This window comes from Balaenoptera borealis (assembly GCF_965194805.1).
Source record: "Balaenoptera borealis genome assembly, chromosome: 3".
Classification (NCBI taxonomy): domain Eukaryota; kingdom Metazoa; phylum Chordata; class Mammalia; order Artiodactyla; family Balaenopteridae; genus Balaenoptera; species Balaenoptera borealis.
The window spans coordinates 19,451,862-19,477,864 of record NC_138866.1 but is presented as its reverse complement, the minus strand read 5'-3'; the positions used below and the strand labels follow the sequence as shown (position 1 = coordinate 19,477,864).

Genomic DNA, 26,003 nt, shown 5'->3' with positions numbered 1-26,003 from the left:
GGCTGTGTTGGGTCTTCGCTTCTGTGCGAGGGCTCTCTCCAGCTGTGGCAAGCGGGGGCCACTCTCCATCGCGGTGCGCGGGCCTCTCACCATCGCGGCCTCTCTTGTTGCGGAGCATGGGCTCCAGACGCGCAGGCTCAGTAGTTGTGGCTCACGGGCCCAGTTGCTCCGCGGCATGTGGGATCCTCCCAGACCAGGGCTCGAACCCGTGTCCGCTGCATTGGCAGGCAGATTCTCAACCACTGCGCCACCAGGGAAGCCCAGTACTCTTTTCTTGTTTTTGCTTTCTTTTTCTTTGGTTTCCTTTTTTATAAGGAGGAAATTATAACAGTAATGAAGGTGTTAAGAAAAATTATTCACAACTTGAAAATAAGGCCAAAGGAAGCTTGCGTGTTTTTCTGCCTCATCCTGGAGCATTGTCCAATAGGCCCACGAAAAAATAATGTAATTTTCTAGGAAGGATATTTTTTTGTTTGACTTACTAGTTCCAGTTTATTAGGGACCGCAAATTCTGTGAAGTGATATGTTAACATGAAGATGCAAATTATTTTTTGTCGGTAGGAAATACACCCAATAGATTATGGTTTTCTTGCCCTTTAGGACGTTAATCCATTTTATATCTAATTTAGTAATCTTATTTCACCATTTTTTCACTCTTTAGTTCTGTCTCTTTATCATTTTGCTGTTTCCTTCACTGAAGAGTTAGACCTTTGACATGTGTTCACTTTATATTGGGAAGTATGTTATTAACGTTTGGAAAATTATACTTTTACTACTCTTATTTTTATTATGAATACTTTGAATTTAAATTTCAAATTATAATTATACTTTTAAAATTATATTTTATTAAGGAAAGCAATAGTCATTCGTAAAGCAAGGTAGTTACTATCAACAATGAAAAAAAACAATTAAAGGAGGGCAAGAGCCACTTATATCAAAGGAATCCATCGGATTTAAGATGTACTATGCTTCTTTGCAACTGTATATTTGCAAAGCTCCAAGCATCCTGACATCATCTTAAAATACCTCCATTAACTCTGTGAACTTTATCTATATCCCTTCCTGAGAATTTTCAGATTTTTCTAATTTAATCTATTTTCTCCCTCTTAAAAGAAAGACACTCTTTGTAACTTCTAGGTATGAAATCATTTTCCTGATTCTTCCTCAAGTGATAAGTAAATGGTGCAGCTTAGGAAGGGGCATAAAGAGGGAAAAGAGGGGAGGAGGGTGGGGGAGGGATGGATTGGGAGGTTGGGGTTAGCAGATGAAAACTATTATATTAGAGTGGATAAAAAACAAGGTCCTATTGTGCAGCACAGGGAACTATATTCAATATCCTGTGATAAACCATAATGGAAAAGAAAAAAATTGGTGGGATTGGTCAGTCCTTCAGGAACTCTGACCCTTCTGAGGAATGTCTTGCAAGAGTTGGGGGGTAAGAGGGTATATCATTGAAGAACAACTGAGAAGGTGGTCGGGAAGGTGATCAAGATCATTGCCAATGGTTCACAGTTCTACTTAGACACCTCTCTATCTTCAATTTCATTTATCATATAGAGATTGGCTGGGTTAGGTGGGAGCTTAACCACAAAAGAATATTTTTATCTGAGAGTTGTTTCTCCTTTAGTTGGTGTTGTTCCTTCAGCTTTTGTTAGAGCATAGCATCCAGTTTCAGTCACTACTCTTGGGGAAAAGAGACAATGGACACACTTAAGGGAGAGAAAATAGGTCTAGGAAAAAATGTTTTAGGAGTTCTTTTGGGTTTGATTTTGTTTTAGTTTGTTTTTTGTTTGTTCTTGGTTTGTTTTTAGTTTTTAGCTTATTATAGAGAAGTCTGAGAAATAATTTAATTACTCTCAGCAAGTAAATAGTACAGTTATTTTGAACAATCAGGTAGTTTTCCCTGGATCAACAAAGGAGCATTCAAAAGCTTACATTGAAAGAGAAATTCTTATAGATTCATGTCATTCAGATCTGGAATGGCATTTAACATTTGAAAACAATTAGTCTCACCACACACTTCTTCAAAGGAAGAAACATAGATTCAAAATGTACTGACTTATACGAGGCCACTCAGTTGGTAAAGAGATGGAGAAGGGGCAGCATATTACAGATAAAGGAGCGCTTTACTGAAATGGAAGAAACCTGAACTCCAGAGCACATTTTGCCCTCAAAATTCCTTTTCTCAAATGCTGGGAATGACATCAAGACAACTACTTTAACTCTATTTATTTTGCAAAGCTAGGTCTGGCCTAAGGCTATTTCTCAATCTTAGTACCAAATATTTTGAAATTCAACAATTCTGACTTTTACTGAAAGAACAAAGCACTTCCAAGGATCGTAACTATGATTGGTTTTACTTGATGTCTTTGGAATAGACTGTGAATATATTTATCATATTTATATGTCCCACAGCTCTTGGTCTGAGGCTCAGTTGAGGTTTGCATTAGTAACTAAAATTAATTCCTCTGTTCTACTCTGACAGCAATTTTGAATTACTGTAAATTTCAAGACATGTTCGTCAACTATAAGTAACTACTAATAAGTGACAAAGACTTTATTTTGTGTCTTTAATTAGTTGCAAAGTAATATATTTCCAGAGTATTGGGTGATAAAAACAAATAGTATAAATCATTTTAAGATTGATTTTTTAATTTTTGTTTCCAATGAAAATTATGAATAAGAATTGAAAAATTATAGTGTGCAATACAACTAAATAAATGTTTCCAGGAATGATGCCTTTTTAATTGAAAATAAGAAAACAACCTGCATTCAATTTCACCAAGCCACATGATACTACCACATCTCTCAATAGATTTCAGCATTTTTATGCTTTAATATTGCATTTCACTTTTTTTAATCCAAGTAATCAGAATCTTGTTTTGAAAGCAAACCATTTATTACTTGGTATGTGGCTATTTATTACCTCTCAGTTATGTTTTGCAGTCATGCAATAGAAATGGCAGTTAACAGATCATTTCTCTAGCAATCTGGGAATGAATTACAATGCCATAGAAAGTAGAATGGCAGAATCAACAATTAATGGTTTCCAAAAGTATGTTAGTAAATCTGTGCTAGAAATACAGACATATCTAAAACTATATTTGATATATTTCTATCTTTTTCATGTTTTCCCAAAAGACTTCTGTCAAGCAACCATAAAGACACTGGAGATATGGGAAGAAGTTTAAATGGACCAATTTTCTCATCTTTCACATGTATGTGTCAATACTTGAATTTAATTTGAAAAATCAAGCATGAAAATTTAGTTATGGAAGTAATGCTGATGAGCAGTAACAGAACTCAGAAAATAGCAACTTTGAGATACAGTGTTTGGGATTACCACGCTCTTACCACATTTCCATAGCTTTTGAGGTTTTTTGTCAAGCTTTGCTACATATGTTTTGTGATCTATGAATATTTTGATTCCCACAGGGCATTTCTTATTTTGCAGAAAAGATGTTTATTTATATTTATATATTTAAAGCATGTGACAAGTTTAAAACATTTATATTGTAAATTTTAACAATGTTAACATTATTTTAATTTTTCAGTCCTTTCCAAAATATTGGATAAAACCTAGTGCCTCTGTATGAAAGATTAATGGTCATTTGTTTAGTATTAATTTAAAAATGCCATGATTCCTAGAACCTGAGAAATAAAATGGTGCCAAATCCTTGGTGATAAATACATTTTTCAAGTGAGGTGGTTTACAATCCTTGCTTTCATCAATTTGAGAGAAGATCTGAGTTATAGCTAATGAATCAATGAAGATAATTTTTAATAATATGTCGCAATTTATTTTTAGCACATACTTCAGAAAGATTTCAAAGAGTGAACTTGATAGAAGGAAACTAATGTCACTTTCATATATTTATTTATATGAATACTATGGCTCAGTTGATAGCAGTTAGTGATTAATAGGAGTAGAATTTATGCAGAAACATGACAGTTTAGAAAAGTTATTTCAATCTATGGATACAAAGAATAATAGAAAAAAAGTATCATTTTTCTCATTAAATATATATTCCAATTAATTTTTATGTTTAATAAATGCTAACACTTTTTCATTTTTTTATGTTTTTGATGAAGTATGTACTAATAATAATCATAATGAACTCTAGAAGAAATTTTGTTTTTTACACTTGAGACTCATGTTCACAAGAAAACAAATAAAACAATTTTTTTCGTATTTCATGTAATAAAATTATCAAGTGGTGGATAAAGTATTTTACAGCTAAAAATATAAGAAAATAAAATAAATATTCTGTGAGAAATTTAGAGTGAAACTACATGTCCATACAAGAATAGGAAAATATTAAATTTATGAATATTAATGAAGTTAATGTTCATATGTTTTAAAAAAAATGATGCTGCATTTTTAGATCCATTAGGTATATTTAGAAGTATTATGTAACACTTTAAAATATACAAATAATTTTATATATTTAAATATGCTAAAAAGTATTTTTAAGTGATTTAATTTTATTATGACAATTTTTAAGTGTCAACTTACATATGTTCAAGAAGTGTAATTCCTTTTGGTCTGCATAAGAACATGTTAGAAAGCCAATGATATGTTTGACTCTTCAATAGTAGACTATTTGCATAATTTTATCTCATTTTTTTGTTATTTTTGATTGAGGTGATATTTACATAGCATAAAAATCCAGAGGTAATGTTTCTAATGAAATGGAGTTCATTAACAAGAGCATTGGCGTTTAAAAAAATTAATAGACTTTATTTTTTAGAGATGTTTTAGATTTAGAAAACTTTAGTGAAAATACAGAATTCCCATTTGCCAACCCTTCCTGGTAATTCCCCCTATTATGACACATTGCATTAATGTGGTACATTTGTTACAGTTGGTGAGCCAATATTGATAAGTCATTATTAACAAAATCCATAGTTTATGTTAGGGTTCACTCTTAGTATTGTACATTCTATAGGTTTTAAAAATGTATGACATGTATCCATCATTATAGTATCATACAGAATAGTTTGGCCACACTAAAAATCCTCTGTGTTCTGCCTACCCATACCTTTTCCCACCCTCCAACCCCTGACAACCACAGATCATTTTACTATCTCCATAGTTTTGCCTTTTCCAGAATGTTATATCGCTGGAATAACACAGTTTGTAACTTTTTCAGATTGGTTTCCTTAACTTAGCAATATACATTTAAGGTTCTTCCTTGTCTTTTCATAGCTTGATAATTCCTTTTTATCACTGAATAATATTCCATTGTACGGATGTACCAGTTTGTTTATCCATGACCTATTGAAGGATGTTTTGGTTGCTAATGAGTTTTGGCAGTTATGAATAAAGCTGTTATAACATTTGTGTGCAGGTTTTTGTGTAGGCTAAGTTTTCAGTTCATTTGGGTAAGTCTAAGCACAGTAACTGGCAAATTTTTAAAGTGAGCAATTAAATGACATTGAGTATATTCTCAATGTTGTACAGCCACCCCATCTATACAGTTCCAAAATATTTTCATCACCACAAAATAAAACCCTGTACCTATTGAAATTAAGCAGTCATTTGTTATTCTCTCCTTCCACCAACTCCCAGAAACCACCAATCCTCTTTCTGTCCCTATGAATTTACCTATTCTGTATATTTCATATAAATGGAATTCTATAATATATAGCTTTTTGTGTCTGGCTCCTTTCATTATGCATAATGTTTTTAAGGTTCATCCACATTATAGAATATACTAGTATGATATTCCTTTTTGTAGCTGAATAATATTCCACTTCATGTATGTATATATGTATATACTACAATTTGTTTATCCTTTTGTCCAGTTTGGACATCGGATTTTTTTCCACCTTTTGACTACTATGAATAGTGCTATTATAAACACACGTATGCGGGTATTTGTTTGAGTACCTTATCTCACTTCTTTTGAGTGTACACATAGGAGTGTAATTATCAGGTCATATGATGATTTTATGTTCAACTTTTTGAGAAATCACTGAACTGTTTTCCACAGAGATGCACCATTTTACATTCCTACTAGCAGTATATGAAGGTTCCAATTTTTCCATATCCTTTTCAACATTTGCTAATTTCCATTTTTTAAAAATATTATCATAGCCATCCTAGTATATGTGAAGTGGTATCTCAAGATTTTGACTTGCATTTTCCTAATAACTAATGACATCCTGCATCTTTTCATGTGCTTTTTGGACATTTGTATATTTTCTTTGGAGGAATATCTATTAAAGTCCATTGTCCATTTTTAAACTGGGTTTTTTTTTTGAGTTTTAGAAGTTTTTAAAAATATATTCTTCATGTTAAACCTTTGAAGGTTAGTTTTATGTGTCAACTTGACTGGGCTAAGGGATCCTCATATAGCTGGTAAAACATTGTTTCTGGGTGTGTCTGTGATTTCTATAAGAAGCAACATTTGATTCAGTAGACTGAGTAAAGTGATCTCTTACCAAAATGGGTGGGCCTCATCTAATCCTTTGGAAGCCTGAATGGAACAAAAAGGCAAAGGAAGGGCAAATTCTCTTTTCTTGAGCTGGGATGCCCATCTTTTACTGCCCTCAGACATCAAAGCTCCTGGTTTGTGGGCCCTTGGACTCCAGGACTTACACCATCAGCTCCCGTGGTTCTCAGAACTTCTGATTCAGATCAAATTTTACAATGATCTTCCCTGGTTCTCTAGCTTGCAGACAGCAGACTGTGGAAATTTTCCACCTCCATAAGAGTGTGAGCCAATTCTTATAATCTCTCTTTTCTCTCTCTCTCTCTTTCTTATATCTATATCTATATCTATATAGCTATAGCTATCCCTTTAGTTCTGTTTCTCTGGAGAACCATGAATAATACAGTATCTTTATCAGATATATGATGTGCAATATTCCCTCCCATTCTGTAGGTTATTTCTCTTTCTTGATAAGGCCCTTTTTGCAGGAGTAAAATAAATGTCCAAATTCATTCTTTGGTATGTGGATATTCAGTTGTCCTACCACCACTTGTTGAAGAGACTATTTTCTTTTTTTTTTTCTTTATCAAAATATGTATCTAATACTTCTCAAATGATAAGGATATAATTCTTCATATGTATCTTACATATTTTAGTCTCCAATATTTTTTATGTTTACATTTTTAATTCTTAGACACTAATTTTGTTGGAAAATTTTCAAATTAGTATCTTACATTTTCTCACTATAAAGAGCAGCTAAACTGAGATGAATTTTAGCAGAGTTTTAGTGTCAGATAGTATGTCTGTTTATGTGTGTGTGTGTGTGTGTGTGTGTGTGTGTGTGTGTGTGCATTGGGAGTGGGTGTGTGTGTTCAAACTTCAGAATTATTCTATGTAGATATCAAGCTTAACTCATGTCGAGACTAAGTATGGTAGAGGTTTGTTCTGTTTTGATTACATCGCTAGGTGCATATGAATTAGTGAGGAAAATGTAAGGTTGAGTGATGAGATTATATCTGGTGCAGCTCCATACACAGGAACTGCCTCTGCGCTTGCCTAGCTCAGCATTCTTCCATACCCAAGTATCAGCAAATTACCATTTGTTTGTATGATTTCAACAAATGGTAACAAAATCTACTCAGAGTGAAATCCTAATAATTGTCCCCAGAAACCTAAAGACGAGTGGTGCCAGTCCCAACTTTTCTTTACTCCATGACCTCTCAGTACTGCCGACTGTGCTGCTGACATTTCTTGATTTTCAGGTTAGACAATTATCATGATGAGCCAGAATATATAAAGAGGAAATTACTTTTTTATAGGTGGTACTGAGTGTTTTGTCTCTTAAATTCAAGAATGATATTTTTCTTTTACTTATCCTATTGACCATTTAAAGAACTATCCTCACTATTCATGTGGCAAGAGGCATCTCCTACTCAACAAACACATCTATAAATTTGATCTATGATTACCACTTCTGGAAACATATCCTTAGAAAATAACTGGACAAATGCACAAAGATACATATGATTTTCTTCAATACGTTGTTTATTTTAGTGAAAAATTGAAAATGATATAAATGTATAACAATAATAGGTTAAGTAAGTTAAAGAATAAAATAACATGTAAAGTTTAAAAATGAGAGCAAACATCTTTGTTTAGCATGCATTACTGACCATAATATATTGTTATGTAAATAGTGAAGTTTACAGACAATATGTAGAAGGGAACAATTTTTGTAATACATTACACAGGTATATAATACACATATTATGATAAAGTTATAGAGACATACATTTGTTTTTTCTTGTTTCCAGGCTATGGCAATTTGAATTATTATATTTTTGGGGCTATATTAATTTTCAGTTTATATGTAATAAACATACAGTGTACATTAAAAAGGATGTAGCTCACAATACTTTTTTTTTCCTCTAGAATGCTATGAATAGGCCAGTGTTCTTTCATTATGCAATATAATGGAGTTGTCACAACTGGACACATTGAAGAGGCTAAAAGGGCAAGTTAATAGCATATCAAAGCTAATGATAAAAAGTAAAATATGAAAATGTAAAGAATTTTAGGCAAAAATGACTTAATGACACAATTTTAGCTTAGACAGAGTCCTGGGCGCACGACTTCCACTCTGAGTAATGTTTTATGATATAAATAGTCACAGGTCACCAGAAAACTGTACAGAGTAACACAGAAATGCAATTATAAGCAGTTTCTAGTAGGCATTCAATTTTTCATTCAAATCTTCTGCCTACAATTAACCATAGGGGCAGAAACTAGCCTACAAGTAATTGCACTTGTAATGGGTTTTCTAAGTAATAACTATGTTACTTCTTCCCTAAAATGAAGGGACTTCTTTCCAATTGTATGTGCAAGTAGACCTCATCATGAGGTCTACTATTTTCAGCATCCATTTGGCAAGTGCAAAAGATTTGGGGGTCAAAATGGTGAAAGTTTAAAGTGTATACTCCAAGAATGTACTCATTCTAGTTATCCACTGCTGTTGCATTACAAACTATCCAAAATTAGAACCTTAAGCAACACCATTTATTAAGTATTATAATTGAGTGGTTCAGGAATTTCCCAGGAATCAGCTGTCTATTTCTTCTACTCCACATGATTGACAGTGGTTACTTGGTTTTATCTAGTTTGTGAATGGACTTGACCATGCTTTACTTGCATATCTTTCACCTTGATGAAGATTGTAGAATAGTGGCCCTCACCTGGAACCCTTGAGCAAAGCACCAGCATGGTGACATCAGGTTAGGTGGGATTCTTACCTGGGGGTTCACAAAGTCAAGATGAACTGTTCTAGTGCAGCTGTCCCCAACCTTATTGGCACCAGGGACTGGTATCGTGGAAGACAATTTTTCCATGGACGGGCGCTGGGGGATGGTTTCAGGATGATTCAAGTACATTACATTTATTGTGCACTTTATTTCTATTATTATTACATTGTAATTTATAATGAAATAATTATACAACTCACCATAATGCAGAATCAGTGGGAGCCCTGAGCTTGTTTTCACTAGCCACTCACTGATAGGGTTTTGATATGAGTCTGCAAGCAATTGATTTATTATGGTATCTATGCAATCAAACGTCTCCGCTAATGATAATCTGTGTTTGCAGCCACTCCCCAGCACTAACATCACCACCTCAGCTCCACCTCAGATCATCAGGCATTAGATTCTCACAAGGAGCGCTCAATCTAGATCCCTCGCATGCGCAGTTCACAGTAGGGTTTGCACTCCTATAAGAATCTAATGCCGCCACTGATCTGAGAGGAGGCGGAGCTCAGGCTGTGACGCGAGCAATGGGGAGCAGCTGTAAATACAGATGAAGCTCAGCTTGCTCGCCTGCCACTCACCTCCTGCTGTGTGGCCCAGTTCCTAACAGGCCACAGACCGGTACCAGTCCATGGCCCAGGGGTAGAGGACCCCTGTTCTAGAAAACAAGGTAGGAGCTGTGTATACTTTTGGTTAAGTTTTGAAAGTCACTTAGCATCATTTCTGTAATCTTTTGGTTGTAGTAGTTACAAGCCTTCCTAGGTTTAAGAGGAGCTGAGGAGTGTCGAAGAATTTGTAGTGATGTCTTAAAACTGGCATAAAATAGCCTAAGAAAGAAAGAAGGGGAAATGCAATAGTGGAAACACGCATTTATAGGCAAACGCTAAATGAGTAAGTGAAGTATTGGGTTGGCCAAAAAGCGCCTTTGGTTTTTAAATAAAAATAAAAGACACATTTTTCATTTTCACCAAGAACTTGATTGAACAACGTATCACCCTTTTGTTTCATTACCTTCTGCCATTTTCCAGGCAACTACGTAATTCTATCTTCCCAAAATTTCTTATGTTTTTGAGTAAAGAACTGTTCCAGGTGCCTTTTACAGTCTTGCAAGGAATTGAAATTTTTTCCATTAAGAGAATTTTGTAAAGACTGAAATAAATGGAAATCTGAAGGTGCAATGTCTGGTGAATACGCTGATGAATCAGAACTTCCCAGCCAAGCTGTAACAGCTTTTGCTTGGTCATCAAAGAAACATGTGATCTTGCATTATCCTAATGGAAGACTATGAATTTTCTGTTGACTAATTCTGGATGCTTTTCATCAAATGCTGTTTTCAGTTGGTCTAATTGGGAGCAGTACTTGTTGGAATTAATCATTTGGTTTTCCGGAAGGAGCTCATAATAGAGGACTTCCTTCCAATCGCACCATATACACAATATCACCTTCTTTGGATGAAGAGCAGCCTTTGGTGTGGCTGGTAGTGGTTCATTTCACTTGCCCCACGATCTCTTCCATTCCACATTATTGTGCAGTATCCACTTTTCACTGCCTGTCATAATATGTTTTAAAAATGGAACGTTTTCATTACATTTAAGTAGAGAATCACATGTGGAAATACAGTCAAGAAGGTTTTTTTCACTTAACTTATGTGGAACCCAAACATCAAAGCGATTAACATAACCAAGTTGGTGCAAATGATTTTCAATGCTTGATTTGGATACTTTGAGTATGTTGGCTTTCTCCCTCATGATATAACATTGATTGTTCTCAATTAATGTCTCTATTTGATTGATATCAACTTCAACTGGTCTACCCAACTGTGGAGCATCATTCAGCGAGAAATCTTTAGCATGAAACTTTGCAAATCACTTTTGACATGTTCGAGCAGTCACAGCACCTTCTCCATACACTGCGCAAATCTTTTTTTGCATTTCAGTTGCGTTTTTACCTTTCTTGAAATAATAAAGCATAATATGCCAAAAATGTTCCTTTTTTCTTCCATCTTCAAAATTAAAATGACTACACACAAATTCACCAACTTTGATACGTCTTTTTTTAAATGCATGCTGATTTGACAGTTGTCACACACAATCTAACAAAACTGTTTTGAATGAAGTTAAAGACAACTAAGTGCTACTAGAGCCATCTTATGGAAAAAACAAAATGAAACTTTTGGCCAACCCAATGGAATTTATCATAGATTGAATGCCAAAATTGAATATAAACTGCTTGTTACAAATACATGTATGACATTTTCATCACGTACAAAATACATGGGTAGAAATAACAAATTGCAGACAAGTAAAATATCCTTTTGTTTAAAATGTCAAAGATGCTTCTCTAAGTTTTTAATTTTTTTTATTAAGTATGATAGCTACAATTTACAGATCATGGGCTCTATGCCAGGCACTCTATTAAGTACTCTGAATTAATTATCATATTTAATTCATTAAACAATGCAAGGAAGACATTATTTTAATCTCTGTCTTATAGTTTAGAAAACTGACATTTGAAGAGGGTAAGTAACATACCGGAGATCACATAACTTGTTAATAGAAACAAGTACAGTTAAAAAAACAGGTCATCAGACTCCAAAACACATTGTTGTAAATACTACATTTTATACTTTTACTTGCTTAGAGGAATTTCAGAGAAAATTATCTTTAATAAAATATGTCCCTGGACTTTTGTGGGACAAAAACTATTCTAAAACCTAATTCAAAGACTAAAATTAAGATCAGAGATATAGGAAGAAACTTATATCATTTTCTAAGTTCACTTATGCTAATGGTTCCCAAGAATTTTTATAAAGGAGTTACCATTCTAGAAATACCAAATAATACAAACTTAGAGATTGAAGGGAATATAGAAGCAGTCTAGTCAAGTAACCTAATTTTTATAGTTGGTTTAGTTGCAAAATCATGAAAAAGCACTAATATGGTGCCTTCTATGGAGTAATTCAGAGTATTGAAGTTTTCCTTAGAAACTGTAAATTTTCCCAACTCCACCTATCACCTAAAATTTCCTAAAATATTTGTAACATTGGAAGTAGATTTCAGTTTTTGTCCTCAAAAGAAAGAAAAAAAAGTTCATTAATACCTACCAAAAACATTTCTAAAGAAGACAGTTTTCCAAGGACTCTGATGATAACTGATCCACATTTTGTAATATACCCTGAAAACATTTTGGTTAAAAATGCTAGATAAATAAATCATCATAGATTATGAATTGCACAGTAAGGTATGAGGCACATTCAGAAGTAATTTGAACCAGGCATGACAAATCTAGGTGATTTTCGTTAAGAAAAGACAATGAAAGTTGGCTTGAAAAGGCAAAATTACAGTCTGTCATCTGAAGTTGTTGAAAACGAAAATCTTTTAACCAGGACAGAAAGATTTTCCACAATAAACACAGTATGACAATGTTTTGTCTTTTATAGTTCAATAAAAACCCAAATCCATCAGAGAATGAAACAAGACTTGAAAACTGGTTTATAGATTCCATTTTGCAATATTATTTCTATAAATAATTTATAGCTCCAATATTTACATATCTACATTTATTTATGTTGTATCTTGAGGGTATAAGAAATATCACCTCTACATTTTCTCGGCAAACCATTCTAGGCTCTTCCTGGACTAGCATTTTGTCTTTTCTTCAAAGCAGTGCCCCTAGCCTAACCACATGGAACCACACAATTTCATCTTCATTAATTTTGGGGGGTATTCTGAAATCTTTGGTCAGTGTGAACCATCCGTCCAGTAGGGTGTTATATCTGTTTGCCTTGCTTCTTCTTAAAAGATCGTCTCAAAAATCTCTCTCCCTGAAGCTGTCCCTCAAGCATTCTCCTTTACTAGAATTAATTCTCTCTTCATATACCAACATTGCCATTTAGCAGATCCTTCAGCAGGCTTTGAACTCATTGAGGGTGAGGCAGAGTCACCTTCATCTTGTAATCAGCAGGGTACTTAGCACTATGTATTTCTCTTCATAAAGTCTCAATAAGTACATACTGAAGCAGATTAAAAGGAAGAAAGAACAGAAAAAGAGAAAGAAGAAGAAAGTGTAAATGCAAAACGAAAAATGAAAAGCAGGCTCTAAAATCAGGATATAAGGAGAGGTTAAAACTAACAGTAGTATCAGAGATAGTTTATGTTACGTGCAGGACTGGACAACTATGAAGTCGTCAGACTATAAGTACCAGGAGGACAGGCATCATGTTGTTTTGCTCAGTATCTTCTCGCATGTTCATGGAAGATGGTGGATAAAGGAAGTCAAGTCCCCAAATCTGCAGTTGGCAAGCTGGTGGTTTAGTTCCAGTATAAGCCAGGAGGCTTTAGACCCAAGAAGAGCCAATGTTTTAGTCTGAGTCTGAAGACAGGAAAAAAATTATGTCTCAGTTCAAGCTGTCAGGGAGGAGGAGTTCTTTCTTCCTCTCAGGAAGGTCAGACTTTATGTTCCATTCAGGCCTTCAACTTATTCGATGAGAGCCACGATATTACAGAAGGCAATCTTCTTTACTCAGTCTACCAATTCAGATATTAATCTCCTCCAAAAACACTCACAGAACACCCAGAATAATGTTTTACCAAACATCTGGGCACTCCGTGGCCCAGGTAACACATAAAATTAACAATCACAAGAACACCTCTTGTCAACTTGCCAGTCTTATGCATCTCCTTAAACCATACTTAATCTCCAAATGAAGATAATAACAAGGTCCTAATTCTACCTAACATGATACAGCTATCCTGCATGCAACTGAAAATGCACTAAACCCTTCCTCAGAAGAAGAGGTAAAGTCCTTGAGTGATATTTACTCTTCCCTTTGATATCTTGTAACTTAAATACTATGATGTAAAGTCAATATATCTTATGTGATGAGGGAATAAGAGAGAAAAAAAGGGTATTGGTAACACATATACATACACACCCATACACAAACACACCCACACAAAATGCAGAAGAAATATTTATGACAATTACAGTCCTCCTGTCTGTAATTGGTCATGTGATTAAAGTTGGTATTTATAACTATCTTCTCCAATACCCATGATGTATTCCTTTTCCTTCAGCAAACACTTCAGCTGACCATAGTTTTTACCTGATTATGTGACTCAAATCTTAATTCCTGAGGGTCTTGGCCATTAGTACTCCTGCCTTGATTGGATTGTTGTAGTTTTACATTGACTTTAATTAAAGAGCATGATAATAATAAGACACTCTAATCTTTCTGTATTCCAGATATACTAGTCCAATTGCCGACTAGTAGTCCAATTTGCCCTTGGTAGTCAGGATCAATCATCTGATCCAACACAGTAACTAATTTCTTCTCCTGTTAATTCAGAGGCGTTAGGAGTCCAAAGTGGCTAGGTGGCAATCTTAACTTCCTGTTCAATGGAATCACTGTTATAACTCCTGGTGGAAGCATTGTTTGTAGAGAAAGCAAATCCTTATCCAGAGTAAATGCTAAATGCTGACCCTTCCATGATGGAAGATGTCCATTGTAACCAACCTGCCACCTGGGTTGATAACTCCAGGGAATGGTATCAAACTGAGGACTCCTTGCTGGTCTCTGCAACTGGGAGATTGGACACTCAGCAATGGACATAGCCAAGTCAGCCTTGATGAGTGGAAGACTGTGTGCTGAGCTCATGCATAACTCCATGTCTTACTACCATGGTCACTTTGTTCATGAGCCTATTGGGTTATGGTAGGAGTGACTGGGTAAAGAGGCTGACAGGTGTCCATAGAATGGGTCATCTAATCCAATCCACTTAAATATTAAAATCCTTCTCTGCTGAGGTCACTCCTTAGTGATCATTCAAATAGGACACAAATATCTTTACATTTTTTTGCCCCTTCAGAGGTCTACCCACATAACTCTTTCCCAAATTTCCTTGTCATTAATTTTCTAATCATATTTCTTCCAAGTTCCTGACCATCCAGTCAAACTATCCCACAGCCCATGAATCATTTAATAATCACATGTTTGGCTAATTCTTCTTCTAAGCAAAGTGAACAGTCAGGTGCACTGCTTGAAATTCTGCCCACTAGGAGGAATTTTCTTCTCCACTGTCCTCCAGAGATATCCCAGAAAGGGGCTATAGTGCTGCAGCTGTCCATTTTTGGGTGGTTCCTCCATATAGTGCAGAACTATCGGTAAAAGAGTCCTGAGTCTTCTCTTCCTCTGTAAGGTGATCATAGGAAACTCCCCCAAGAGACCATAGGTGCATACTGGAAGAGAGAAAGCAGTTGCAGGCATGGGAACCATGGACATTCAAACTACCTTTTCATGTAGCTTACCTGTGCCTTCAGGGACTGCTCAGGCCTGATCAGGTACCTCTTCAATTTGATATTGAGGTGATGCTGGGCATGCCCAACTTTATTGCTTGGTGGGTTAGATAACGCCCAGTTCATGATGGACAGCTCAGATCACGTGGTAACTTGGTGACCCATGGTTAAGCATTCAGTCTCTATGAAGGCGCAGTAGCAGGCCAAGAGCTGCTTCTCAAAAGGGGAGTAGTTGTGTGCAGAAAAAGGCAGGGTTAATCCAAAATCCTAAGTACCTGCACTTCAGTTCACCTCCAGAGGCCCGCCAAAGGCCCTAAACAGCATCTCTGTCTGACTCTACCGTTACAAGCACCATTGGATCTGCTGGATCATATGAACCAAGAGGGACAACAGCTTGCACAGCAGCTTGGACCTGTTCTAGAGCCTTCTCTTATACTATAACCTGCTTAAAACTGGCAGCTTACCAGGTCATTTGGTAAACGGGCTAAGGTAACACCCCAGATGAGAAATATGTTGTCTTCTAAATCCAAAGAGGCCCACTAGATGCTGTGCTGCTGTGCATATTTTTTGGTTGTCAGAGGGGCCAGATGAAACAACTTATTCTTCACCTTAGAAGGGATATCTTGATGTGCCACTGAGGTAGAAAGCCTTTGAATTTTATTCAGAATTTATTTCCCACCCTCTGACACACAAATGTCTTACCAATAAGTCTAGAGTAGTTGTTACTTTTTGCTCACTAAATCTAATCAGTATAATGCTATCAATGTAATGGACTAGTATGATATCTTGTATAAAAAGTGACTAGGATTCCTGTGAATTAAATTATGACATAGGGCTAGATATCAATATACCCATGAGGTAGGGCAGTGAAGGTACATTGCGGGCCTTTCTAGCTGCAGGCAAACTCCTCTTGGTAGTCCTTATTGACAGGGATTTAGAAAAAGGAATTTGCCAGATCAATATCTGCATATCAGGTAACAGGGGATGCATTAAATTGCTCAAGCAGTGATATCACGTCTGGTACAGCAGTGCAATTAGACCCACCACCTGGTTAAGCTTATGATAATCCACAACCATTCTCCAAGACCTATCTATCTTCTGCACAGACCAAATAGGAGAGTTGAATGGGAATGTGGTTGGAATCACTACTCCTGCATCTTCCAAGTCCTTCATGGTGGCAATAATTTCTACAATCACTCCAGGAATGTGGTATTGCTTTTGGTTTACAATTTTTCCAGGCATTTGGCCTTTATTACCATAATAGCCCTCATTCTATAAGTCATAGAACCAATGCTGTAGTTGCTGAGTATGTCTATTCCAACTATACATTCCAGAACTAGATATATAACCTCACGGTGGGTTTGTGGACCCAGTAAGCCCACTGAGAAAACCTGAGCTAAAATTCTTTTGATCATGTGACCTTCATAAGCCCCCACATTGGCTGGTGAACCACAATGTCATTTTGGGTCTCCTGGAATTAGTGTCAGTTCAGAGTCCGTGTCCAGTAATCCCCCCAAATTCTGATTATGTCCTTTTCCCTAATGCATAGTTACACTAGTAAAAAGCTGAATGTCCCTTTGGGAAATGATAGGACAACAATTAACAGTACAAATTTTGGGCAGTGTACAAGGTTTCATCCTCAAGGGAACCAGGCCTCTACATCATTCAAGTGATTCTGGGTCTGTAAACTGGCTGAGTCTGGAAATAGATGGAGGGGCCATGATTCTGTTTTCATGATTGAGATTTGACTTTTGTTTACCTGACCTAGAATTTCTGCTTACATAGATGAAGTAAGAATTTAGTAGGCTTCCTATTTATTTCACTTCTAGAAACACCAAGATAAACTAGCCAATGCTATAGGGTTTCAGGTGTCAGAATATTCTGATTGCTGCATTGACTCTGTTGCCCATTATGGTAAACCAAGCTCACCTTGCCTATGGTGGTTGAGTCCCTCCAGTTGGCTCCTGCTACCCCAAGATCCAATTACTCCTATTGCATTTAGGTTTCTCAATACAGTAACTACTGTTCCTGCTGTAAGTTCTGGTGTATAGAGAGGAGGGATCACAGAGCTCTTCAAGAATGCCAGGGCTCCTTCACAAATTAATTTCTCACAATGGTGAGAAGTATGTCTTCTGGATACTCCCAGTTAGGTTGATTAGGTCTTAAATGACAAATCCTCTCCAGCATTTCAATCTCCCTATTCCTTTGAACCCCTTACACTACATTAAACCAAAACAGGCCTGGCATTTCCAACTATGGGCCACTTTTTGGTCCATGTTTCAGCTAAACAACCAAACTGTTAGAGCCTTTGCCAACTCCTGGAGCTACAACATAAAATGCAGAATCTCTGCTTAGTGAAAGCATATTAATAAACTTGGCTTGATCCAAATTTATGACTCTTCCTCTTATTTATTTAGAAGTAAACTTTGTTCTATCAATGTTCTTGCTCCTCATTTTACTGAAAATTTGTGTATCAAAGGCACTAAGTAGATACTTATTGATAGAGAAACTATTGAATGAATGTTTTATGAATGTGTTTAGAATTTTAAGCACAGGTACTAATAGTAATTAAGACTTGAGTTATTGCTTCTATTACTAGAATCAGAATCTGAAGGTGAAGTTAAAAACATAAGGATGTGACTAAGAGTTATTAATTCAACCCAAGGTAGGTGTTTGAGAAACAGTTAACTCAGCCAACTTAGACTGGTGACTGGTTCTTACATTGCCTTTTATAGTTGGAAGTGCTGATGTGAGACTTGGATTGAATGACAGCAAACTAGAGAAAGGTAAAAATTTAACAACTGGCTTCATGGTCTCAAGAGTCAGGTCAGGGACCAGGGTGACCTTATGATTAGCCTCTAGCCTACAGAAATCAAAGACAGAAACAGCAAGGAAAAGAATGTAGAAACAGAGAAAAGAATCTAGTGCAGCTCATCTCTGTAGCCTTGGAACCCAAAATATTCTAGCTTACAGTGTGTTGTTCAAGGGGAAGAATCAAAGAAACATAAAGTCACCTATTTCTGCTTTATTATGATTATATTTTAAAATTTTCTTAAGGTTTTATAATTAATCACACATGGTATAGAACAGAAAGTTATTAATCTATACTTCTGATTCCAAAAGTCAATTCATTTTCTCTATCTTAGGTCACTTATAGACATACTACTAGGCAGAGGAAAAAAGTTAATGTTTTTACTTTATTCACATTATGTTTTTAATTTATCACTGAACTGGCAGTCCAAAAAAAGGCTGGAAGGAAAAGCTCAAATGTGTCTAGAATTTGGTTTTAGATTTTCCAGAGCAAGAGCAAAAAAATCTAGATGTGTGTAGTGTTTATATGGGTGGGTGTATGTACACACAGGTGTATTTATAGGTGGAGACCCAGGACTCTGTTGAGGTACCTTTGCATTTTAATTTTTAATTTTTTTTTAACATCTTCATTGGAGCATAATGGCTTTACAGTGTTGTGTTAGTTTCTGCTGTATAACAAAGTGAATCAGCTATAGGCATACATATATCTCCTATCCCCTCCCTCTTGCGCCTCCCTCCCACTTTCCCTATCCCACTCCTCTAGGTGGTCACAAAGCAACCAGCTGATCTCCCTGTGCTATGCGGCTTATTCTGACCAGCCGTCTATTTTACATTTGGTAGTGTATATATGTCAATGCTACTCTTTCACTTCATCCCAGGTAACCGTTTCCCCTCCCTGTGTCCTCAAGTCCATTCTCTACCTCTGTGTCTTTATTCCTGTCCTACCCCTATGTTTATCATAACCTTTTTTTTTTTTTTTTTAGATTCCATATATATGTGTTAGCATATGGTACTTGTTTTCCTTTTTCTGACTTACTTCACTCTGTATGACATACTCTAGGTCCATCCACCTCACTAAAAATAACTCAATTCTGTTTATTTTTATGGCTGAGTAATATTCCATTGTATATATGTGCCACATCTTCTTTATCCATTCATCTGTCGATGGACACTTAGGTTGCTTCCATGTCCTGGCTATTGTAAATAGAGCTGCAGTGAACATTGTGGTACATGTCTCTTTTTGAATTATGGTTTTCTCAGGGTATATGCCCAGTAGTGGGATTGCTGGGTCATATGGTAGTTCTATTTTTAGATTTCAAGGAAGCTCCATACTGTTCTCCATAGTGGCTGTATCAATTTACATTCCCACCAACAGTGCAAGAGGATTCCCGTTTCTCCACACCCTCTCCAGCATTTATTGTTTGTAGATTTTTTTGATGATGACCATTCTGACTGGTGTGAGGTGATACCTCATTGTGGTTTTGATTTGCATTTCTCTAATGATTAGTGATGTTGAGCATCTTTCATATGTTTGTTGGCAATCTATATCTTCTTTGGAGAAATGTCTATTTAGGTCTTCTGCCCGTTTTTGGATTGGGTTGTTTGTTTTTTTGATATTGAGCTGCATGAGCTCCTTGTATATTTTAGAGATTAACCCTTTGTCAGTTGCTTCATTTGCAAATATTTTCTCCCAATCTGACAGTTGTCTTTTCATCTTGTTTATGGTTTCCTTTGCTGTGCAAAAGCTTTTAAGTTTCACTTGGTCCCATTTATTTATTTTTGTTTTTATTTCCATTTTGCTAGGAGGTGGGTCAAAAAGGATCTTGCTGTGTTTTATGTCATAGAGTGTTCTGCCTATGTTTTCCTCTAAGAGTTTTATAGTGTCTGGCCTTACATTTAGGTCTTTAATCCATTTGTAGTTTATTTTTGTGTATGGTGTTAGGAAGTGTTCTAATTTCATTCTTTTATATGTAGCCGCCCAGTTTTCCCAGCACCACTTACTGGAGAGACTGTCTCTACTCCATTGTATATTCTTGCCTCCTTTATCAAAGATGAGGTGACCATATGTGCATGGGTTTATCTCTGGGCTTTCTATCCTGTTCCATTGATCTATATTACTGTTTTTGTGCCAGTACCATACTGTCTTGATTACTGTAGCTTTGTAGTACAGTCTGAAGTCAGGGGTCCTGATTCCTCCAGCTCCGTTTTTCTTTCTCAAGATTGCTTTGGCTATTCAGGTTCTTTTGTGTTTCCATACAAATTGTGAAATTTTTGTTCTAGTTCTGTGAAAAATGCCATTGGTAGCTTGATAAGGATTGCACTGAATCTGTAGATTGCTTTGGGTAGTATAGTCATTTTCACAATGTTGATTTTTCCAGTCCAAGAACATAATATATCTCTCCATCTGTTTGTATCATCTTTAATTTCTTTCATCAGTGTGTTATAGTTTTCTGCATACAGGTCTTTTGTCTCCTTAGGAAGGTTTATTCCTAGCTATTTTATTCTTTGTGTTGCAATGGTAAATGGCATTGTTTCCTTAATTTCTCTTTCAGATTTTTCATCATTAGTGTATACGAATGCAAGAGATTTCTGTGCATTAATTTCATATCCTGCTGCTTTACCAAATTCATTGATTAGCTCTGCTAGTTTTCTGGTAGCATCTTTAGGATTCTCTATGTATAGTATGATGTCATCTGCAAACAGTGACAGTTTTACTTCTTTTCCGATTTGGATTCCTTTTATTTCTTTTTCTTCTCTGCTGTGGTTAAAATTTCCAAAACTATGTTGAATACTAGCAGTGTGAGTGGGTAACCTTGTCTTGTTCCTGATTTTAGAGGAAATGTTTTTAGTTTTTCACCATTGAGAATGATGTTGGCTGTGGGTTTGTCATATATGGTCTTTATTATGTTGAGGTAGGTTCCCTCTATGCCCAATTTCTGCAGAGTTTTTATTGTAAATGGGTGTTGAATTTTGTTGAAAGCTTTTTATTCATCTATTGAGATGATCATATGGCTTTTATCCTTCAGTTTGTTAATATGGTGTATCACATTTTTGATTTGCATATATTGAAGAATTCTTGCGTTCCTGCGATAAACACAACTTGATCATGGTGTATGATCCTTTTAATGTGCTGTTGGATTCTGCTTGCTAGTATTTTGTTGAGGATTTTTACTTCTATGATCATCAGTGATATTGGCCTGTAATTTTCTTTTTTTGTGACATCTTTGTCTGGTTTGATATCAGAGTGATGGTGGCTTCATAGAATAAGTTTGGGAGGGGTCCTCCCTCTGCTATATTTTTGAAGAGTTTGAGAAGGATAGGTGTTAGCTCTTCTCTAAATGTTTGATGGAATTCACCTGTGCAGCCATCTGGTCCTCGACTTTTGTTTGTTGGAAGATTTTTAATCACAGTTTCAATTCCAGTTCTTGTGATCAGTCTGTTCAAATTTTCTGTTTCTTCTTGGTTTAGTCTTGGAAGTTTGTACTTTTCTAAGAAATTGTCTATTTCTTCCAGGATGTCCATTTTATTGGCATAGAGTTGCTTTTAGTAGTCTTTCATGATTCTTTGTATTTTTGCAGTGTCAGTTGTTACTTCTCCTTTTTCATTTCTAATTCTGTTGATTTGAGTCTTCTCCCTCTTTTTCTTGATAACTCTGGCTAATGGTTTTTCATTTTGTTTATATTCTCAAAGAACCAGCTTTTAGTTTTCTTGATCTTTACTATTGTTTCCTTCATTAGCATTTTTTTTTTTTTTTTTTTTTTTTTTTTTTTTTTTTAGTTTTTGGCTGCATTGGGTCTTTGTTTCTGATCACGGGCTTTCTCTAGTTGTGGCGAGCTTGGTTACTCTTCCTTGCAGTGTATTGGCTTCTCATTGCAGTGGCTTCTCTTCTTGTGGAGCCGAGCCTCTAGGCACGCAGGTTTCAGTAGTTGTGGCTGGTGGGCTCTAGAGCACAGGCTCAGTAGTTATGGCTCATGGGTTTAGCTGCTCTGTGGCATGTGGGATCTTCCCGGACCAGGGCTCAAACCCATATCCCCTGCATTGGCAGACGGATTCTTAACCACTGTGCTGCCAGGGAAGCCCCCTTTCATTTCTTTTTCATTGATTTCTGATCTGATCTTTATGATTTCTTTCCTTCTGCTAACTTTGGGTTTTTTTTTGTTTGTTTTCTTACTCTAATTGCTTTAGGTGTAAGGTTAGGTTGCTTATTTGAGGTTTTTCTTGTTTCTTGAGGTAAGGTTGTATTGCTATAAATGTCCCTCTTAGAACTGCTTTTGCTGCATCCCATAGGTTTTGGGTCATCGAGTTTTCATTGTCATTTTTTTCTAGGTATTTTTTCACCTCCTCTTTGATTTCTTCAGTGATCTCTTGGTTATTTAGTAGCATATTGTCTAGCCTCCTTGTGTTTTTATTTTTTACAGTTTTTTTCCTGTAATTGATATCTAGTCTCATAGCTTTGTGGTTAGAAAATATTCTTGATATGATTTAAATTTTCTTAAATTTACCGAGACTTGATTTATGACCCAAGATATGATCTATCCTGGAGAATGTTCCATGAACACTTGAGAAGAAAGTGTATTCTGTTGTTTTTGGATGGACTGTCCTATAAATATCAATTAAGTCTATCTGGTCTAAGGTTTCTTTTAAGCTTGTGTTTCCTTATTTATTTTTATTTTGGATTATCTGTCCATTGGAGAAAGTGGGGTGTTAAAATCCCCTCCTATTATTGTTACTGTCAATTTCCCCTTTCATGGCTGTTAGCATTTGCCTTATGTATTGAGGTGCTCCTATGTTGGGTACATATATATTTACAATTATTATATCTTCTTCTTAGATTGATTCCTTGTCATTATGTAGTGTCCTTCTTTGTCTCCTGTAACAGTCTTTATTTTAAAGTCTATTTTGTCTGATACGAGAATTGCTATTCCAGCTTTCTTTTGATTTCTATTTGCATGGACTATCGTTTTCCATGCCCTCACTTTCAGTCTGGATGTGTCCCTAGGTCTGAAGTGGGTCTCTTGTAGACAGCATATATACTGGTCTTGTTTTTGTATCCATTCAGCAGTCTGTGTCTTTTGGTTGGAGCATTTAATCCACTTAAATTTAAGGTAATTATCAATATGTATATTCCTATTACCATTTTCTTAATTGTTTTGGGTTTGTTATTGTAGGTCTTTTCCTTCTCTTTTGTTTTCTGCCTAGAGAAGTTCCTTTAGCATTTGTTATAACTCTGGTTTGATGGTGCTGAATTCTCTTAACTTTTGCTTGTCTGTAAAGGTTTTAATTTCTCCACCGAATCTGAATGACATTCTTGCTGAGTAGAGTAATCTTGGTTGTAGGTTTTTCCTTTTCGTCACTTTAAATATGTTCTGCCACTCCCTTCTGGCTTACAGAGTTTCTGCTGAAAGATCAGCTGTAAATCTTATGGGGTTTCCCTTGTATGTTATTTGTTGCTTTTCCTTTGCTGCTTTTAATATTTTTTCTTTGAATTTAATTTTTGATAGTTTGATTAATATATGTCTTGGAGAGTTTCTCCTTGGATTTATCCTGTATGGGATTCTCTGCACTTCCTGGACTTGATTGACTATTTCCTTTCCCATGTTAGGGAAGTTTTCAAATATAATCTCTTCAAATATTTTTTTAGACGTTTTCTTTTTCACTTCTTCTTCTGGGACCCCCATAATTCGAATGTTGGTGCATTTAATGTGTCTCAGAGGTCTCTGAGACTGTCGTCAATTCTTTTCATTCTTTTTTCTTTATTCTGCTCTGTGGCAGTTATTTCCACTATTTTATCTTCCAGGTCACTTCTCTGTTCTTCTCTCTCAGTTAGTCTGCTGTTGATTCATTCTACAGTATTTTTAATTTAATTTATTGTGTTGTTCATCTTTGTTTGTTTGCTCTTTAGTTCTCTAGGTCCTTGTTAAATGTTTCTTGTATTTTCTCCATTCTATTTCTGAGATTTTGGATCATCTTTACTATCATTACTCTGAATTCTTTTTCAAGTAGACTGCCTATTTCCTCTTCATTTGTTTGGTCTGGTGGGTTTTTACCTTGCTCCTTCATCTGCTGCTTATTTCCCTGTTTTCTCATTTTGTTTAACTTACTGTGTTTTGGGTCTCCTTTTTGCAGCCTGCAAGTTTGTAGTTCCTGTTATTTTTGGTTTCTGCCCCCAGTGAATGAGGTTGCTTCAGTGACTTGTGTAGGCTTCCTGGTTGGGGGGGACTGGTGCCTGTGTTCTGCTGGGTGGGGCTGTATCTTGTCCTTCTGGTGGGCAGAGCATATCAGGTGGTGTGTTTTGGAGTGTCTGTGAACTTAGTATGACTTTAGGAAGCCTCTCTGCTAATGGGTATGGTTGTGTTCCTGTGTTGCTAGTTGTTTGTCATGGGGCGTCCAGCACAGGAGCTTGATGGCCATTTGGTGGAGCTGGGTCTTAATGTTGAGATGAAGATCTCTGGGAGAGCCCTCACCAATTGATATTACGTGGGGCCAAGAGGTTTCTGGTGGTCCAATGTCCTGGACTCAGTCCTCTCACCTTGAAGCCTCAGGCCCAACATCCAGCTGGAGCACCAAGACCCTGCCAACCACATGGCTCAGAAGAAGAGGAAGAGAGAAAAAAAAAAACAAAACCAAAAAAACGAACAGAGAGAACCCTAGGACAAATGGTAAAAGCCAACCTATACAGACAAAAATCACGCAAAGAAGCATATACATACACACTCACAAAAAGAGAAAAAGGAAAAATATATATATATATATTTTAAAAAAGAAGAGAGCAACCAAACCAATAAACAAATCCACCAATGAAAATAAGCACTAAATATTATACTAAGATAAACACAAAACCAGAAACAAATTAGAAGAAGAAGACAAACCCCAAGTCTACAGTTGCTTCCAACGTCCACCACCTCAATTTTGGGATCATTCATTGTCTGTTCAGGTATTCTTCATATGCAGGGTTTATCAAGTTGATTGTGGTGATTTAATCTGCTGCTCCTGAGGATGCATGGAGAAATTTCCCTTTCTCTTCTTTGTTCGCACAGCTTCTGGTGTCCAGCTTTGGATTTGGACCAGCTTCTGCGTGTTGGTTGCCCTCAGGCATCTGTTACCCACCCAGACAGGAGGCGGTTAAAGCAGCAGCTGATTAGGGCTCTCTTGCTCTCTCAGGCTGGGGAGAGGGGAGGTATGGTAATCATTATTGGAATGTGGGGCAAGCCTGAGGTGGCAGAGGCTGCCATGACATTGCAACAGCCTGAGACGTGCCCTGTGTTCTCCCAGGGAAGTTGTTCCTGGATCTCAGGACCCTGGCAGTGTCCAGCTGCGCAGGATCCTGTTGGGGCAGTGTGGATAGTGACCTGCGCTTGCACACAGGATTCTTGGTGGCAGTGGCAGCAGCCTTATCATTTCACGCCTGTGTCTGGGATCCGAGCTGATAGTTGTGGCTCGTGCCTGTCTCTGGAACTCGCTTAGGCAGTGTTCTACCTTCTGTGGGCACACTGAGAAGTAATCCCCTCTCCTCGCAGACCCCAAAACAAAGGTCTCTTGCCTCTCCTGCAGGTTCAAACTTTTTCCTGGACTCCCTCCCGGCTAGCTGTGGTGCACTAGCCCCCTTCAGGCTGTGTTCATGCAGCCAACCCCAGTCCTCTCTCTGGGTCTGACTTCCGAAGCC

General features: G+C 36.5%; 2 long non-coding RNA genes across 2 annotated transcripts in view; both read left to right on the top strand.

Annotated features, from left to right (window-relative positions):
* Positions 1–25,092, top strand: part of LOC309625369 — a 38,493-nt gene extending 13,401 nt beyond the window's left edge. Inside the window, exon 2 of the long non-coding RNA XR_014242490.1 lies at positions 260–25,092. This is a non-coding gene — a long non-coding RNA (uncharacterized lncRNA). The remainder of the gene's footprint in view (positions 1–259) is intronic.
* Positions 1–26,003, top strand: part of LOC309625364 — a 410,807-nt gene that overhangs the window by 218,273 nt on the left and 166,531 nt on the right. The gene's annotated exons all lie outside the window — the stretch shown is intronic.